This window comes from Canis aureus, chromosome 8 (genome assembly GCF_053574225.1).
Source record: "Canis aureus isolate CA01 chromosome 8, VMU_Caureus_v.1.0, whole genome shotgun sequence".
NCBI lineage: Eukaryota > Metazoa > Chordata > Mammalia > Carnivora > Canidae > Canis > Canis aureus.
Genome location: NC_135618.1, coordinates 22,883,134 through 22,902,903, shown reverse-complemented (window position 1 = coordinate 22,902,903; position 19,770 = coordinate 22,883,134). Strand labels below are relative to the sequence as shown.

Sequence of the window (19,770 nt, the reverse complement as noted above, 5' to 3'; positions counted from 1 at the left end):
ATGTGAACTATCCTCAGGCCACATCTCTCTTAATCCTATGGTGACTTACCAATGTCCTCGGAATGATCAAGCTTTAGAGGAGCAAGTTGAACTCACTAGAAGGGAGTCTACCTCACTGGTGGTGATACACACTCAAAAGACAACTTACTGGGGGCACTTGAGTGGCTCAGTCAGTTAAGTGTCTGACTCTTGGTTTCAGCTCAGGTCGTGATTTCAGGTTCATGAGATTGAGCCCCATATTGGGCTCTGTGCTCAGTGCAGAGTCTGCTTAAGACTCTCTCTCCATCTCCCTCTGCGCCCCCCTCCCACCCCGCCTGTCTTTCTCTCTCTAAAATAGATAAATTACTGATTTATAGGAAGAAACTAATCATCAAGGATCAACACACTTGGGTCAGAGAGTCACTTTGCTTTGCTCTGTGGAAGAGGCTGCTCAGGAGGACAAATCCATCAGTATTTGGAGCTTACTTAATAGGCAAAGACAGTGAATAGGAGAGATAAATGGGTATCCCAAACATTTGGAAATGACAGGATGGACAACCTCTGAAGAGTTAACCTGTAAAGTCAAATCACCCAATGGTTCAGGGAAAAGCCATTTGGACTGGTTAGCTTGGAATGAATTTATGATCTGCATGCATGTTTAATCTTAGAGATCGTGAGACAGAATGATTCCTAGGCCAGATCTAGACTTGACTGAAACATTAACATATTTCATGGAGGAATGTGTTAATCACCCACAGAAGCACAGAAAAGGGGGAGTTTCAGAAACAAATTTGGTTGGCCCATTCACAGGAAGCGAAGAGACCAGAAGGTACCCTAACTGGAGGTGGAAAGGAGGTCAATGGGTCATAGGGTGTCCAGCTCTGGAGAAAGACACATTGGCTGCCAGAGTGTGGGCTACCCAACATCTGAGTCCTAGGACTAAGTTCCCTGATTCTGAATCCAGCATCACTAAGCTGATCATTGCCTTCCCAGGCAGCTTTCCAATAGGAGAGACCATGCTAGTGAGCTTGGCTTGATTATCCTGTCTGCCTGAGTTATGTTTTTCCAGCCTGGTAAGTTAATTGAATTTATGATTGGAGAGAGTAGTCTCTTATGAATTTTTAAGCATGGAGTTCATTTATGTAATGAAGCACATAAATGATTTGTGTTTCTGAATCTATAAGACTTACTCAAAGGGCAAATTCACTAAGTCCAGCAAGTGTATCCTTCCTATTGAGAGCTCTCTGTGTTTCTGAATTCCACTGCCTTCCAGTACAATCCTCAGCAGTAAGCACAAAGAATCATGTTCCAATCTGGCTAAGATGCCCAACTTGGAATTTGCAGGTCCAAGCAGGTGACCATAGCTCCACATTATGGACAGCTGTGTAGACTACAGGTTTAGAGACGGAACAGACACTGAGCTGAATTTTTACTTACCCCAAGACAACTCTTGAATGTTTTTCAAGTCTAAGTCTCTATTATTAGTATTTTGATATGTTAAAAATATAAAACCATGATTGTGATTTATTCATTTCAGGCAATCAACAAATATTTATTTGAAGATCTGCTATGTTTCAAGAACCATTCTAAGTGCTGGGATGTATGTCAGCAAATAACACACACAAAGATATCTATTCCCAAGGAAATTAGAGTCCAGGAGGGTGGGCAGGAAAAAGACGATCAATTAACAAATTTAAAAATGTATAGTATTTTAGGAAGCATTAAGCATTGTTTACATTTTTAAAATAACAGTCGAAACGGGAAAGGAGATTGCAGAACTAAAAAGGCAGAACAGTGGATGCTGTCTGGTTCAGGCTTATGAGAGTGAGCACGTGACCACATACGTTCTTCAAAAGTTCACTTGCAAAACCTACAGATTAGGGAAGAAAGCTGAAAAGAGAAGCAAAGTATATTCAGCACATCTATCCTACATAAGGGCACTTTCACTTGGGCTTTCACTGTATTCTCATTAGGAACTTCTTTAGGATCCATCCTCATGTATGTGCTGCTTATTGAATTATTGTCTCAGAAGTACTTTGGCTCTGCTGCTGTTTATCAATGTGCTTTCTCACAAACCAGCAGTTCCTCACACCCCCTCGCCCACCCTCCCCTCCCTTCCCTTCTCAAAGGGAAGGAAAACAGAAAGGCTTCTTTAGCTGCCCCGAAAGTCCCTTGATCACCTCCCATGGCAAAAACCCCTCTTTGATGAGGCTGAAGTTATGTGCCTCTTAATCTGAGAACATCTCAGTCCTTAGATCGTGATACCTCATTGACAAAGCTGTGCCCCAGATTCCTTCCCAGCCGAGCCTTTCAAATCTATGCAAATCAGCGCTGGGTAGGGTGGTGTGCAACGCCGCATACCTCCTCCTCCACGTTCCCCTTCATCTACCCAAGTTTGCTCTTTAGATCATAACATGAGTTGACTGGCTTACATTTTCCCTTTTAAATAGTGAAAGCACTGGCTGAAAACATTTGACAGAGTTATTAAGGAAAATTAAGTTAGTGAGGTATTTTGCCCATTCTCTCAAGCAACAGAAATCGACTCCTTTCAAGAGAGCTCAAGACAAAAGCATGACTCTTTTTTTTTCCCCATGCAGGGAGCTCAACCCCAGGTGGGACTCCACTCGATCCGGGGTCTCCAGGATCACACCCCCGGCCGAAGGCAGCACTAAACCGCCGAGCCACCCGGGCTGCCCAAGAGCATGACTCTTAGATGATGCCCTCCAGCTTACAGTTTGGTCAAGCCAGAGCTTAGACTACATCTCATCACCCAAGACTCCTGTCTAGTCTTTCAAGGTCAGACATTCAGGACCTGTATTCCTGTCAACACCATCCAATATTTACCGGGTCTGAAATCAGAGCTATATAAATACTCCTTATCTCTTCCTTTCATATACTACTTGCAAAGAATAAGCAATGGAATGTGTTTAATAAATAGGCAAGGCGAATAAACATAGAAAAGAAATAAATTAAGGAGGCTGGTTTTAAAAGAAACAGAATTATTATATTTTTTACAAAGGCTTAGGTTCTAGGTTACTTCTGAGCCTATCTGGTTATGGATAGGCTTTGGGTTTTTGGTAGACCCTACAGAACATGTAGTACTTTACATACTGCCTTGATGGGAAAGGAGAAGAGTCAGCTCTCAGTAGCCAAGTCTAAAGATTTATAAACTTTGGTTGGGGCCTTAAGGTAGATCTTTTTCTTTGAGACAACCATCTAATGTAGAGCCTGATGTAAAACTTTCTTCTCTTCATTTGACATTAGAAAAAAAATTAGGTTAAAGAAGTATGTAATTTTTCTAAACCTACACATCTCAGGGGATGCAAAGCTGGAATTCAAATCCAGGTGTATCTGGTCCTAAAAGCCATGTTCAACCCCAAACCTGTAGCCCCAAGTCATTTGCCAGATATCTTGGGACAGCTACCCTAAATACAGGTTTGGGTGCCCACTGGCATCCAAAGCTGAGAGGATAAATGCCTTTGGGACAGGTATAAGGTGACCCTGCATTGAGTGAGTGATAAGTCAGGTACCACAGCTGTCTCCAGGCTTAGAAGCCAAGCAAAACCATTATCAACGGAATGCTCAAGCCTCTTCAACCAGGGACCTTTCAAGTTACTCCAGTAAGAATAAAAATTAACCTTCTTGAGCAAGCAGAAAATATTTGAATGAATGCTAATTAATGACATGCTGCACTTACTTATAATTTACCAGCCACTCTGAGATCTCTGAGATCTTCCACAAACAACTTACTATGACAATAACTTGTGAGCTGTGTGCTTCACTCCACAGAACGGACAGTGAGGAGCCCACACAAATCAGCAGTAGTATTGGCATGCTGCTATCTATTCCAGTCTAGTCCAAGACCAGAAACCACTCTAGGTTTCTTGAACAGAGTGGATTTGATACAGGGAGCTGGTTACAAAGGTCACAGAAGAGCTGAGAAACCAAAGAGGACATAGGAAAGCAATCTCAAGAGGAACAATAGCAGGCATCTGCTACCATCCCTAGGGATGGAGGGACAATGGGTGGTGGTACTAGATCCCAGGGGGAGGACTGCCTGGCTGAGTCCATGGAGGAGGCGCAGCCAGCAGGGCACACGCTGCGGACCAAAGTGGGGGCTGGGGAAGGAAAGAAACACCCTGGCTCGTCCCCTCCTCTCACCCTCGGTCCTCTACCAGCTGCACCCAATGACTGAGCTAAGATGCTAGAAGGGAGCCTGGGAAACATACCTCCATACAGACAGGGTTGGAAGGAGAAGGACGGCTTCGGGATCCATGCGGAAGTCAACAATGTGGTGGTGACTAGGCTGCAGATGGGCAATGGGTGCGATGGGTGGGGAAAGGAGACATTGAGAGTATTACCGCCGGTCACTGATAAAGAGGATTAGGAGCACATGAGGACCCTCCCCCCCAATTCCCAGCAAGAATGATTATCCAATATATTAAAGCATTTTCAGGCAAGTGAGGAAGGGGGCCATATGAACAGGCTAAAAGCATGAATTCCAAGGGAGTATTAAAGAATAATGCATGCTTGTGTTGCAAAATAGAAGATTTAGAAACAGCACAGAACCAACTCCTTGTAGACGAAACTCATTATAATAAAGCTGGTCTAGAAGGCTTGAGATGGAAAGCAGCAGCCGACTGCGGAGCCAACAACGGGACAGGACGGACACCCTCCAGCACAGGTGGACAGCAGCACGTCTGGACCCCCAAGGTCTACCTACGTCCAGGGCTGCAGGGCCAAGGCCCTCCCAACCCCGGGGCCAGCACCCCGTGATTTATTCATTCGTCTGTAGAAATTCACTGGACACCTGCAGTGCACCCGGATCTAGACGGGACACAGACGGAGGGAACACCCCGGGCCTCCACACGGCCAGAGTGGGACCGTCCACTCCGTCCGGAGGAGAGGGACGGGAGGGTGTCCTGGCAGGATATGGTCACAGAGAGCCCGAAACTCCTGCTCCCGGCCCTGCTAGACAGATTCATGGCACTGACATAAGCAGTAGGGACACACCAGCCCCACCAACAGAGATCCTCCTCTAAAGAACAGTGATATCTCCCCCTGGATTCGAATTTATTCAGTTCAACACAACATTTGTTAGAAAGCACTGCCCCTGCCCTCCGTATGATAAGAGTGGCAAATCCATGCAATATCAAATGCTGCCAGAGACCGTAGTCCTCTACAGATTCACGTAGAGGGTGGAGATTGGTTTCCCCACCAGGGCAAAGTGGTGGCAAAGTGGTGGTGATCACGGTCAGGGCGACGCAAAGCTGACCCGAGCCATCGTGCAGCCCTCTCGCCACTGAGGCTGAATCTCCACCAGGGAGAACCTTCTGGATTTTGCTTGGTGAGACGTTCAGTGCTCTCCTCGGCAGCACATATAGTGAAGCTATCACCAGCCAGAGGAGATTGGCATGGCCCCGGGGCAAAGGATGACATGCAAACTCATGAAGCAGTTCCTATTTTTGTGACCAGATTGAACACAGAGGATATTAAGGGAATGAAATACCCTTCACGAAACCGGGATACTGGATGGGTGTCCTCACACCGTCGTCCAAACCCGGAGGATGTACAGCACCGGGAGTGGACCGTACCATCAACTCCGGACTTTGGCTGCTAATGGTGTGTCAGTGGAGCTCCACCTGTTGTCAGAAAGGTAGCACCCTCGTGGGGGACTGATGACGGGGGTAGGGAGTACTATGCCTTTGTGGGGGGTCCGGGGTACCGGGGAAATTTCTGTACCCTCTGCTCAATTTTGCTGTGAACCTAAAACTGCTCTTAAAGAAAAATAGTCTTCATTTTTAAAAAATGACTAAAAAGGGGCAGCCCGGGTGGCTCAGTGGTTTAGCACCGCCGCCTTCAACCCAGGGCGTGATCCTGGAGACGCAGGATCAAGTCCCACGTCGGACTCCCCGCGTGGAGCCTGCTTCTCCCTCTGCTGTGTCTCTGCCTCTTTCTCTCTCTGTGTCTCTCATGAATAAATAAATATATTCTTAAAAAAATAAAAATGACTAAAAAGAAGGAAGAGTTTCAGGCAGGAAAGCAGCTGAGTAAATTCCCTGGAACAAGCCAGACACACAGGAGACAGGGGCTGGGAAAGCCTCAGTCCTCCTCTTGCCATCTGGAGCAGAGCAAGGAGGCCAGTATATCTGAGTCTAATTTCCTCCTTTTATATAAATGCCTGGCAATAATGCACCTAAGTACTTGAACTAGTCCAGTACTATAATTTATTTTTTTGATTTATTAATAATTAGGGGGAAAATATAAATGAACAAGATTTCTTACTTTGCAAAATCTTTTGTTTTGCTTTAATGTGTTCCTCTGAACTGATAAGCGAAAACAAAGACTCCATTTGTTATTTAAGATTCTCGTTTCTCCTGGGTTTATGCTCTCCTGGAACAGTACTGTTGTTATCTTAAAAGCTTCTGTTTCATCGGAAAGATGATTTAGCCACAAAACCTATGTACTAGGGTGATCTAATTTAGTTCTCAGCTTCCCTCAATATGTGTTTGCCTTGACAAGTTAATTTTTTAAACATAATCAAGGCCTTAGCTGGCCATGCGGAGTTTAGTCAACCACAGGATGTCGGGTATTATGTAGCAATGTGAACTGCGCCCTCAATCTGTTTGTGTTTTCCAGAAAGGTTAAGGGCTGCCGGAGACCCAGCCACAGGCGTGGGGGTGGGGGGCTGCTTGCCTACCCCCCACCCTCACCCGAACTTGCAGTCTGGCCCTCAGCCGGGTTGCCCCTGAAGCACCCTTCTCCGTTCTGACCCAGGGCAGACCTGCAACCACCCCACCCACGGCTCCCTGCTGCCTCGTTCGCTCAGACCGGGTCCTAAGTAGCATCTTAATCATGACACTCAAGTGAGGGGTTTTGTTACTTTCAACACCTGGACACATGGCTGAAGTTTTAGGCTTGGTCTGTAAGCTCAAACCCGTGTCACTGCTGTCATTGGCTAGAGCCACCCTGTCCACATTATACATTAATCCCACAACTGTTTGGGGATAAACCTGAAGGCTGGGGCGGATTTTCAGTCTGTTTTGCTTCTCTGGCTTGCTGATGAGAGCTGTGGGAGTAGTTGAACAGGTCTGGGAGGGCACGGATGGCTTTAGAGCTTGTCCTTCCTCCTCAGCGTTAATTAGAACATTTTATATCAAGGTTAATGCCTTGGGAAGCAATGATGTTAGCTGTTGGAGGAAGCTGAACTCATCCTTGGGCAGAATAGATAATACAAGCAAAAAATCAAACAAACAAACAAAAAAACAGAAGGGCATCCATAACTGCCTGCCTCTCGCCAAGGGCTGCAAATAAGAAGGAATTTTATTTAAAGCCATAAAATCTTTCTTTTTTCTTCTCTGTTTTCAAGTAAAGGTACTTTTCCTAATTTTCAAAGTCTGAGTCATCCTTTTTGGTACACAAGAAGTCAAGTTAGCCAGGTGAGATTGAAAAGATAAAATAGTTCCCCACGGAGAACCAAGGACTCTTTCTCAGCACTTTCTCTGCTTCCTGGGTCACAGACTTAGCACAGCGTCTCCTACCTTATAGCACATATTGCTGCCTTCACCTCCCTAGGCCCCCTTGAAGGCAGGGGGAAGGTCTTGACCCTGAGCTGGAGCCTAATGAGTGCTCAGGATGGGGTGCTCACAGGAGGGGTCATGTATCGGTTCTGGAACTAAACAACCTAGTTTGAGCCCCAGTCCCGCCACATCCCAGTGTGTGATCCTACCCAGTTACTTTAGCTTTGCTGAGCCTCTGTTTTCTCAAGGGGGAAACTACAGTACCTGCTTTCCAGGATTTTCATCAGAAGTAAATTAGATCACCCTAGTACATAGGTTTTGTGGCTAAATCATGATCTAGGCAGAAAGTTCATCAATGCTGGTAAAGCAATTGCTTATCTATGAAGTGTTCAGGCAAAAGAAAACCCACTCATTCGGATGGCACTTGGTGAAGATGGGAGTGTTTAGTGGGTATTGGGCAGAAACCACTGACTTGTCCAGTGTCATCAAGAAGGCTTTGAAGGATTGGGGTTTCAGGAGCTCTTAGTTGAAGGGAGAACCTAGGGAGTTTGCCCAGAACAGTCTCGCAGGCAAGTAGGAGAATCTCAGAAAATTGCTCTGTTGTCTCACTCTCAAGTTCTCAGCACCTCCCCGCTGATCTTGGAAGGAGATGGACACTGAGGAGCAGGTGCAGAGCTTGTCATGCAGTCAGCTGCCGCCAAGCCCTCCCCTAGGGAGTGATGTGCCCTACCGGTGTACCTGGTTAAGTGTTTTTCCTCCAAGAGCTGTGCATCCATTGTGCACCAATTGCACATCTGGGTCTCAGTAAATAATGAACAACACTAAGACCGTGATGGCCATAATATCACATGTGCCAGTGCTAAAATAAAACATGCAGACCCACAGGGAAATGGTCCTTAATATCTAAGTGCTTGCCAATGACAAAGAAATGGTGGGTCTGAATTTGGTCTCAAATTCTTACAACCAGTTTGGGTCTGGAACCATTGGATGCTTTGAACCAAGTCAGTTTCAGAGGTATATTCACAGAAACTATAAATTATAATCTTTAGAAGAAGATAAATGTCAATTTAAAACTTATTTTAAAACTGGAAATAGGGGACACCTGGGTGGCTCAGTGGTTTAGCATCTGCCTTTGGCCCAGGGAGTGATCCCAGGACCAGGGATGTAGTCCTGTATCGGGCTCCCTGCGAGGAGCTTGCTTCTCCCTCTGCCTATGTCTCTGCCTCTCTCTCTCTCTCTCTCTGTCTCTCAGGAATAAATAAATAAATCTTTTAAAAATAAAATTAAATAAAAAAATAAAAATTAGAAATAGTAAGTATTTGATACAACAAACATATTGCAGCCATGAAAATAAGCTCTGGTCCATCTGTCTGTCTCTAAGACAGCAAAACAAAGAATTTGAGATCTGGATCACTGATTCATTGTGCCCATTCTACAGATAGGAAAATGAAAACTCTGAAAAATCAAATGACTTGTGCACACGGGCGCGCACACACACACACACTCACCATATCAGCTTTTCCCTCTTAGTGGAAGGCGCATGCGCCACTTTTCCACAACCACTGTTGATTTTAAGACTTGGTTCTTTCACATGGCCTCAAAAACCAGTGTGCTTTGCTCTTGGATTAACTGAACTATTTGAGCTAAAGGCTTAACTTGTTCTTAATCTTCTCTTTGAAATGCTGACTTAAAGAATTAGTGCCCTGTCCAACAGGTCAGAGGCTCAGAAGGAAGCAAGGGGCCCGCATGCACACTTCTTTAGCGACACAAAGTTCCTGGTCAGAGATCCGGGACCAGATTTTCGTGGAACCTATGTCAGATCCAGCATATCGTGGTTAGAGACCCGAGCAGAGGCAGAGATAAATGGAGGCTATCTGGAGAAGCACCAGATGCTATCGGGAGAAAGTAGGCCGGGCTGCAGGAAGCCCTTCTCTTGGGTCATTCAGAGTGGCCAGGCGTCTCTATGAAGGACCCACAGAATCCCAGAAACGGCACCTTTCCCACACCCATGACCCTGGCACCCACCACCGACGCGGTGGCAACTGTCCCCACACCACTGGGCCCAGCAACAGGGGCTCAGAGTCTGTGGGTACTGCTGGTAGCATCCGAGCGACCGCTCCAGTTATGACATGACCTTTCTTCCTGCGTAGAAAGGGGCTAAGTGGCTTCCTCGGGTAGGGGACCAGGCGCTCCTGTCCCCCGAAGTACCTCCTGGAGTGTCAGAGGTGGCAGCAGGGACCCCGTGGTTCAGGTCACACGGTCAGATTGACCCCTCCCTCTTACAAAAAACAAGAGTTCTCTTTATCTTCCCACGTAACTCCTGACATCACACCCGCTGTCTCACTCCACTCCGGCTGCCCCTGTGGCTTTTCTGTCCTGTGGGCGCCTTAATGATTACTGGAGCCTGAGTGTCAAACGATACAAATGTCCCCAGTGGGAGGGAGAAGAGTCTGTGATGATTTTTTCTGGGATCAGCTTCAGTCATGGGTCCTCAGATACCACTGACATTTTTCCAAGCTGCTTTATTTTTTTTTAAATTTTTTTCCCCAAGCTGCTTTTAAAGGTAGCGTGGAGATGACCACGTCCTGTAGCGTAGGACAGGCACAGAGATAGTAGTTCAGCTAAGAAAGGCCCCAGTTACCCAGGCACTGATGCCACCTGACCCATTTCCAGAGGCAGGCTCGGAGGTTGGCATGGGGCAACCCGCAGCAGGTTTGGGGAAGTGAGGGGCCACAGAGGAGCCGGGTCAGTGGTGGAGGTGGCCCCCGAATCCTGTGGGAGGGAGCGCAACTGCCTGAGCATCCCTTCTGGGCATCCAGGATTATCGTCACACAGACCAGGGGAAATGTAAGTGACTCTATGACAAGTTCCATCTTGAGCCTGGACACGTGTATCATGACGACAAATAGGATGTAAATTCACACGTGCGAGAAGGCATATGGAAAGTTACAGAGCAGTGGAAGTGATTCTAGATTAAACCAGTTCATCAGCTCGGTTATGGCATAAGCAAGAAGCGAATCAGAAGGGCCCTCCGAGCCTAAACTCTAGGTTATGAGACCTCTATTTCTTAGTGAAAGACAGGAATATGGAAGAGCCTTTGTTTCATGTTGGCGGGGGAGGCATTTGTAGGCTAGGGTGTCCTTTTTTTTTTTGTCCTGCTGTGGTAAGGAAAAAGTCTGGATGTCAAATAACATTAAGGATTTAATGAATTGGAAACAAAGCAGAAGAAGGAGCCCTTTATTCTCAATTGAGGGCTGGTTTTGGCTTGGTCTTCTATTGGAAATTCCCCTTATTCCGAAGCCAGGAACTTTAGAGAGGTCCAGCTTCACAAGGCAGGAAACACTGGGGAAAAAGGAAATGGGCTTGACTCTGTGCAGTGGGAAATGTACCTCCTTAACGCTACCACTGTGGAGAGGTGGCACGGTGGTAGAGTGGTTGTGGAGGGCACCCTGGAGCTAACTGCCTGTGTTCAAATCCCAGCTTTGTCACCTCCCAGTTGTGCAACGCTGGGCGAGTTAATTAACCTCACTGGGCTTTGGGTTAACACAGGTGCACAAAATCCTACCTACCTCTCCCAGGATTGTTGTGAGGATGAAATAAGTTAATACCTAGAGAATGCTAGAATAGTATTTTCTGTTTATTTTTATAGGCTGCAAATAATAGAAATAGCTACAGAAAGCTGCTGAATGCTCCCAAATGATCTTTCGCTTTTCCACTGGCAGCATGTCATCAGCTAAGAAGAAATAAAAGGCTAAATGTAGAAAGAACAAGTTATTTTGCAGATTTCCTAGATTCTCATAAAATGGCATCATGTCTGGAGAAAGGGGAACCCTTCGTATACTGTTGGTGGGAATGTCAGCTGGGGCAGCCACTCAGTATGGAGGTTCCTCAAAAAGTGGAAAATAGAGCAACCCCATGACAAAGCAATTGCACTACTAGGTACTTACCCCAAAGACATAAATGTAGTGATCCGAAGGGACCTCTGTACTTCAATGTTTATAGCAGCAATGTCCACAATATCCAAACTGTGGAAAGAGCCCAGATGTCCATTGATAGATGAATGGATAAAGAAGATGTGGGATATATACATATGTCCCATGGAATATTACTCAGTCATCAAAAAAGAATAAAACCTAGCCATTTGCAATGATGTGGATGGAGCTAGAGGGTATTATGCTAAGTGGAAAAAAATCAGAGAAAGACAATTATCATATGATCTCACATGTATGTGGAATGTAAGAAACAAAACAGAGGATCATTAAGGGAAGGGATAGAAAAATAAAATAAGACAAAATCAGAGAGAGAGAAACAAACCACAACAGACTCTTAACCATAGGAAACAAACTGCTGATTGCTAGGGGTGAGGGGTGGGGGGATGGGGTAACTGGGTGATGGACATTGAGGAGGGCATGTGATGTAATGAGCATTGGGTGTTAGATAACACTGAGGAATCACTGCCCTCTACCTCTGAAACTAATAGTACACTCTATGTTAATTAATTGAATTTAAATTAAAAAAATAAAAAGAAAATGGCATGATGTCAGGGCTATGGATGGTTGTTCCTACATTTGGCAAATATCTGACAGTAGCATCGAAGCATTGGAGGCACTGGCCTTCAGAGCGGCAAGAAGGCAGACACATTCCTGCCTGCATGATGCTTCACCAGAGCAGACAATGACGTCACAATTCACTTCAATCCGGGGCAAGGACTGTGGTAGGAGGAGGAGGATGGGATTCTGGCCACTGACCAGGCGAAAGGCTGGGCCTCCCCGGTACCCAGCACGTACCATAAACGCTCATGGGGTTAATGGACACAGCGCATATGGTGCTTTATTGTTTATCTCATGTTGTCCTTTATCTCATAATCTTCGGGGCAAGACTACATCTCCCAGCACCTGACATCATGCCTCGCACATTCGGGGATAGGGAGGCAGTGAGCAGCAACAAATGTTTGCTCGATTGATCTGCATGACTGAGAAAACCTAATGTGTCTCTTCCCTATTCAACGGCACAGATCTTTCTAGCTTCGACCAAAGAAGTGAGAAACTTGTCAAGATTGGTAGCCACGTTAATTTTAGGGGTTGGGTGTTGTAGCACCCATTAAAGTGACATGCATCACTGGTTTTCTGCTCACTCTTGGCTGCCATGACCTAAAGCTCTCTTTCTTACTAAAGCTCTCCTCCTTAGTGTTAGGGTCCCATTTGTCCTCCCTCATCTCTCTGAACCTTCCTCTACTTTTTCCCCTACATCATCTTCCTCCTCCAGTGATGTCCCAGTCTCAGTCCTAGGGCCACTGGTGGCCACAGTTTCTGTCTGACTGCTAACTTGATCCATCTGCTCCCTCCAAGAGCAGACCCACTCCCTGGCCCCAGGAGCGGACACACAGCCAGACCTGGTATTTCTCTGGCAACGGGGATTGGCTAACGAGAGGGCAAGTGCCCCAAACAGAGACAAAGTCCTTCTCCAGCATGATGGCTGGACCCCAAAGCAATGGAGCCTAGGGAATGTCACTCGGTGCCATTGGCTGTAACCAAACAATGCAAACAGAGTCCAGGAACAGATGCAAGTGGAGACCAGCTTCATGAGACATGGGAGAAAGAGCAGGCAAGAGCAAAAGAGAGAGCTGGTCTCAGAGGCCCTGGTTTCTATGGCCCTTCCACCGGACTACAAGCTTCCCAGACTCATAAACATATACACGCTCCTCCAACTGGAGCTAGGCTGACCAGGTCACTATGGATTTCTCATCACTCTAGACCTTCCATTGGAGACCTTGTCTACTTTGACATCTTTGACCAAGCCTCAAGGCCAATATCTCCCAATTTCTCGCTCTAGCCTCATCTCTTGGCAAGCCTTGGCGCCTCGTTTCCAACTCTTCATGCTGGGCATTTTTCCTAGAGGTCTATGGCCACCTCACCTTCAACATGTGTAAAATTCAGTTTCTGAATGGCCAACTTTCTCTTCCAGGCTCCATTATGGCTGCCACCTTTCTCTGCCCCCAAGACCTCAGCCCTCTGCATCCTTCCTGCCCCCACCCACGGTCAGTCACTGAGTCCTGCAACTTCTTCCTTCACGCTGCTCCCCGCAGCCATCTGTCCTTTCTATTCCTCAGCCACTCTGCGGGTGAGGGGCCTAGGTTCCTGTTGCGCCCCCTGACTCAATTCTTCTGATGAACCATGACCAGAAGAATAAGCTTCTGAGGGTACTGTCTGCTGAGTCAAATCCAGACTCCTTGGTGGAGCCAACAGAGCTGCTCATGAGCCACCGTTCTAGCTTCTGACAACACTTGTCACCTGCAGGATCCCTAAACCCTCCACTCTGCTCACACAGGCCTCAGCCCTTGGCTCATCCTTCCTCTCCTCAGCCATTCCCCTGTGGTCCAGCTCAGACAGTGCTTTCCTCCAGGGAACCTTCTCTCATCACCCCCGTGGAAAGTAAGTTCTCCCTTTGGGGGTCCCAAATACCTTCTCTATCTTTATTTTTTTTTTTAAGATTTATTTATTTATTCATTCAGAGAGAGCGAGAGAGAGGCAGAGACACAGGCAGAGGGAGAAGCAGGCTCCATGCAGGAAGCCCGATGTGGGACTCGATCCCGGGTCCCCAGGATCACACCCCGGGCTGCAGGCAGCGCCAAACCGCTGTGCCACCGGGGCTGCCCCCTTCTCTGTCTTTAAACAAAGCTTTGTGGATGCGGAGGACACACTACGCGCCGGGCACTGGGCCAGGCTGGGATATTAGTAAAGATAAAGCAGCCTCTGCTGGCACAGAGCTCTCAAACTACTAGTGAGACGCATGACAACATGTCCCACTTCACTGACCCCCGCCTCCTCTGGTGGAAGCTGACACACTGGGCTCAGCTCTCCGACTAGCTGCAAGATATCTTAGCAAAAGGACTCCTACGAGAGTGCCTGGCGCATTGGCCTTCAGGACGTGTTTATTAGCCTGTATAAGGCAAGACCTTGGTGACAAATCCATCAAGGAGGTGTAAGACAAATGCTATTCTTAAAATCAAAGACCAGGCTCGAGACCAATTCGATCTGGACATTTCAACAGCTGTCTATGAAGCGTACCAAACTCGGAAAACCCAGTCCCTGGCAGGGTCCCACAAGCCCCCTCTGTAGCGTGTGTCCTGCTGCGCTCCCGACGCCAGGGAATCCGAGGCATTCCGTGGTCGGTTGGCAGCTGATTCAGATCTGAGATAGCGCAGTACAGAGAGGAGGGTGCTGGTTCACGGTGGCGATCGCCACCAGCCAACGTTACAAACATGCGTCCGGGGCAGACACAACCACCTTAGTCAGCAATCACTCCCCAGCCTGCAGGCTCTGCTGGAAGGAGGCGCGGGCGTCACAGGATGGAGCATCAGCCGGGAAAGGCGTGCTTAGGGGCTGCGATGTGAGAGCATCTGTGAACCAAGCCGGTTTATAAAATGTCGACAAATGAATCATCCAAAATGGAAATAAGGCCTCCAGGTATAAGTACTCTTAAACTGGTTATTTCACTAATTTGCAGTTACTTTTCATCTGAGGAAACCCACACATAGTTATCTTTCGCCTTTCCCTCGAGTTGACTTTCTGTATTGGGATTCACTTTCTTCCCATGTGCTGAACTTTGAAAGATCACCCCTACTTTCAAACTGATACAGTGCATGTATCACAAGCTTAATTTTCTGGGTTGAAGATACCTGTTTGATGGATTGACCATGATATGCCTAACCTTATATATATTTTTGGGGGCATGGAACAAAATTTATTAATAAATAACATTGCAGGGATCCCTGGGTGGCGCAGCGGTTTAGCGCCTGCCTTTGGCCCAGGGCGCGATCCTGGAGACCCGGGATCGAGTCCCACATCGGGCTCCCGGTGCATGGAGCCTGCTTCTCCCTCTGCCTGTGTCTCTGCCTCTCTCTCTCTCACTGTGTGCCTATCATAAATAAATAAAAAAAAAATTAAAAATAAATAAATAACATTGCAAAACACTGACAGGAAATCATTCAAGCAATTAAAATCAGGACAGTAAGTCAGGGTGCTGATATATTTAAGAGCAAAGGGACTCCTTGTTTTATCCTGTATATCCAAAGTCTAGAGAGAACTCTAGATATTCAAGTATTTACTGAATGAATGGACTTCTGTCCATCAAGTTAGTGCATATGTCAAGTATAAAGAGCTATAGAAATTGGGAATTAAGGGATGCTTACATAAAATGATACCAAATTAAAACTTTAAAATTATATGTGTTATATTCATGAGACCATACAGTAGTTTTCATTTTAAATGACTTTTAGTTACCAAAACAATATCTACAACTTATGTTTATGATTATCTATTTTGTCAACATTGTATGTACAGAATAAGAATAATATTTACTGTCCATCAAATTGGAAGTTGATAGACTGTTTGATAAGCCTTAGGTTTATAAAGAGAGTTTTGAGCTGAAAATACTAATTCTGCCTAAGGTTTGAACTGGAAACTTTTTCTCTAAAATTGTGCTTTTTAAAATACTGGCGCTTTGTGATAACTTATATGGTAAAGCTTCCTGTAAACTATTTTAGACAGCTAATAGAAATATTTTTGGATGACGAGGATAATAGATTTCATTGTACAGGCTCTCTATTATTTAATTTCGTTCTAAATGTTAAATGTTGAACTAGTATATAATTATTTTCATAAAATGCACAGTCATGACTGCCAATTTTTCCATGACTAACTATACCCTGCCAGATGTTTTTTAAGTTCTGCTAAGTCATATTTTCTTTTTCCAGAACTCTATGTTCCCACTCCTAAGTCCCTCTGGCCTCTTTTCATATGCTGCCTTTTACCTGAATTTGGCATAAAATGGATCGACTGTTCTTTTTACCATTTTTATATGATTATAATCGTTTTGTATAAATTACTCTCAATCTTACCTATCATAAAGCTTAACCTAACCCGTTCCTGGGGAGATATAGATTTTTGTACAATTTATTCTAAAAAGTCATGAAGCCTTTCCATGCAAGAACAGCCTCATCATATGACCGACAATTTTCTGAATCACCCTAGCACCCAGCCTGTAAGAAAAATGCTAAATAGTTCCCAAACTTCCACATTTGTTTTCTTCCATTCAGCTACCTCTCCTCCTGCTTAGATTTCCTGGCTGTAGCAAGAATCATTAGTCACTACTTAGACAGCTGGAGCCTGCTGTCAAGGAATACCATGCAACCCATCATGGATTTGCATTTTCTTACCAATCTGAGCATTCTGGAACACTCACTGCCCAGCCACTAGACAGAAAAATTTCAATGACAAATTTCACCTCTTGAACACCACTGAAAATATTTGGCTGCATGCACAGTTCCAAAAAAAAAAAAGTGTTCATTCAAATGTGCTGGTAATTGTGCAGAGGACTGAGAGATGTAAAGAAAAAAATCCAGTCCTTATTGCCCCACGGTGCTGTAGCGGGGGGAAGACAGATGACAAACACAGTTGAAATCAAGTGAAGTACTAGATGAAACCAAGTCAGTGCAGTTGGCGGGGGTAGAGAGAAATGGCTGCAACACTGCCCAGTCATCTCCAGACTCCTCAACAACCACAGTGCATCACCACTTGTGCAAAAACAAGGCGACCTCCCTTACATGTCTCCAGGCATGCACGCGTCAAGGAATGACCATCTGGATATTTCCACTGGAGAGCAGTGAATTCTCCAAACTCCAAGCATTTTTCTACACCTACTACAGAACATTGTCGAGTGCCCATAGATGAGTAGATTAATCAAGTAAGCTGGGGTTTAGGACCCAATCCTACTTGCATGTACTGGGAGTAGAAGAAAGCAAGCATGGTTGTGGAAGGAAAGTCCCTGAGGTCAGAAGACCACATAGATCTACATTGTGAGGCTCCTCATCCCTAGAAGGATGGCTGTGAGGTTCCCTCCAGCCCTCTGATACTCTAAGATCTAACCATAAAGGGACTGGTCAGGCCAGCCTGATTATCATTATGGCTTAGGAATGTTTCCCACTTCTAAGACTCTTCAAGATACATCAGGTAGGAGGGAGCTTTGGTTTACTGGAGGAGTTTAAAAAAAAAAAAAAAAAGCTAAAGGTAGAGAATAATTTTAACAATCAATTTGTTTCTGTGCAATAATTATCAACAGTAAAACTTTAGGATGTACTCTTAACAGTGCCAAGCAGCGGAGATCTAGAAATCATCTGGCCACAGTGTGATAGATGGTGATAGCACAGAAATATTATCTATTCTAGCCAGTCTGCTTCCTCATTTTCTTGAAAATAGTGATGTTTTTTGGCATTTTTCAAACTTTGAAGGATGTAATTCTATATTTACTCAAAAACCCTATGCAGAAATCCAACCAATTCCTCTCTTCCTGGTCTGATAATTTTAGTGAATATGCAAAATATCTAATTTATCAGTGTTTAAGGCACTTTTTGTATCACCATCTAACATTAAACATATTTTTCTCACAGAATTGCTTATCTTGACATCACTTAAAGCCCTTTGCGACTTCAGGAGGGTCAGTGGCTCTAAATAGAACCAATTACCCTGTAGACAGAGTAATCAATTCCCTGGGTCTTGGAGAGCAAGTGTAACATTTTCTCTACATACCTTCAACTCCAGGGCAAAGAATCATATCCCAGGCTGGGCTAAAGATCTGTTAGGGAAAATGACTCAGGCAGGGGGCCTACAAAAAGGAGGTTTGCATGGTCTCGTTTTGCAAATAGAAATTTTGTGGGTTTTAGAGCCAGGAGAGAGCTCAAAGAGGAAACCAGCAAGTGTAGTTTTCAGCTTCCAGGAAAGATGGACAAGAGCTAAACCTGGATGTGCTATTTCAGCTCAGGCACAGGGAGAAAACAAAGATTTTGCAGGGTTTTATTTCTTTTAAAATGAGGTATTGCTATGGCTCAACAGGCTATATGGAAATGCATATGTAGTATGCACCAGAATGCAAGGCTGACTTCCCTAGAAAAAGGTGGGAGACTCCACTCCTGTCCCCATATCTCTCCAGTCTGTCCTGGTAATAATAAAGGAATGATGGCAAGTGCTCTGACAAGAACTTGTACAATGCCACCTAATAGAATAAAGAGTTAACGTTCTCTTGCCTGACAATTTTACAGGAAAGCCCAGAAGAGGAAGCCAGAAATAGATCCAAAAAAACCAATGCATAGGACTAACAACAACAAAAAGTCTGATGACATTTTTAAATTTCATTTTTGGTTTCCCTACATTTGGGCGGAACTAACTCAAATCCCACGAATGTCTTCTTCAGTGTGAGAACAATCCTTTCTGGAACCACAAGGCTGCAGATGTCATGCTGGAAATCTCCCAAGGGCAAACCGCCCAGACTGGGGCAGCTCTTCCTCGGTCACTACCTGGAGTTGGGCAGGGCTGAGCCTGGGCTACCGACCTTCAGACACCTGCCGAGGGCCCCGCCAGGTGGGAGGCCAAGTACCTCTGACCTCACCGCCCCCCCCCCCCCGCCCCGGCCCCCGCCCCCGCCTGCAGATTCCGAGGCCAGGACGATGCCCCCCACCCCCCACCCCCCCCCCCCCGCGCCGCAGCCAGCCCAGAGCCCCAGCTGCCCTTGCCCTGGGGAGTGCGGGGCCGGGGGGGGGGGGGGGGGGGGGGGGGGGGGGCGGCCCAGGGCACCTAACCTGCGCTGGGGGAGGAGAATGCCCGCCCTCCTCTTCGGGAACTCCTCCCAGAGCACCCTGCTGTCTTCCCCCCCCACCCGCCCCTCCCGCCCCTCCCACCGGCCTGGGGGACCTGGGGGGCGGGGGGGCTGGAGACCTGGGGACCTGGGGGCTGGGGGACCTGGGGAGCCATGGGGAACCTGGGGGCCGGAGGACCTGGGGACCTGGGGACCTGGGGGCCGGAGACCTGGGGACCTGGAGACCTGGGGGCTGGAGACCTGGGGACCTGGGGACCTGGGGGCCGGGGGGCCGGAGGACGGGGACCTGGAGACCTGGGGGCCGGGATACCTGGGGACCTGGGGGCCGGGGACCACCGGGTTCCCCGCCGCACCTGGAGCCGCGGGAGCCGAAGGGAAGCCTGGCCTCGGCGGCGCGGTTGAATCACGCGTGAATCACCTTCGGAGTTTCCCCCGGGGGCGGGGCCGGGGTGGGGACCTGCGGGGCCGCCCACCGCGAGGGCCAGTGACCCGGCGGGGGGCGGGGGGCGGGGGCGGGGCGGAGCGCGGGGGCGGGGCGGGCGGGGGCCGGCGGAGCGGCGGGCGGCCCGAGGCTCCTTAAAGCGCGCCGGGCGCGGGCTCCCCCAGACTCGGGGCTCCCCGC

General features: G+C 47.0%; 1 long non-coding RNA gene and 1 other non-coding gene across 3 annotated transcripts; one reads left to right on the top strand and one right to left on the bottom strand.

Annotated features, from left to right (window-relative positions):
• Positions 1-1,496: 1,496 nt before the first annotated feature.
• Positions 1,497-19,635, bottom strand: LOC144318488 (uncharacterized). Of its 2 annotated transcripts, XR_013384422.1 has the most exons (4): positions 19,502-19,635; positions 11,447-11,524; positions 4,209-4,285; positions 1,497-1,869 (listed from the first exon to the last, which is right to left on the bottom strand). It is a non-coding gene; the product is annotated as an uncharacterized LOC144318488 (long non-coding RNA). The 2 variants fall into 2 exon arrangements; XR_013384423.1 differs by lacking the exons at positions 1,497-1,869; positions 4,209-4,285 and adding an exon at positions 10,709-10,841.
• On the top strand, positions 5,339-5,446 carry LOC144319816 (U6 spliceosomal RNA). The gene has a single exon (XR_013385527.1). It is a non-coding gene; the product is annotated as a U6 spliceosomal RNA (small nuclear RNA).
• Positions 19,636-19,770: the final 135 nt, after the last annotated feature.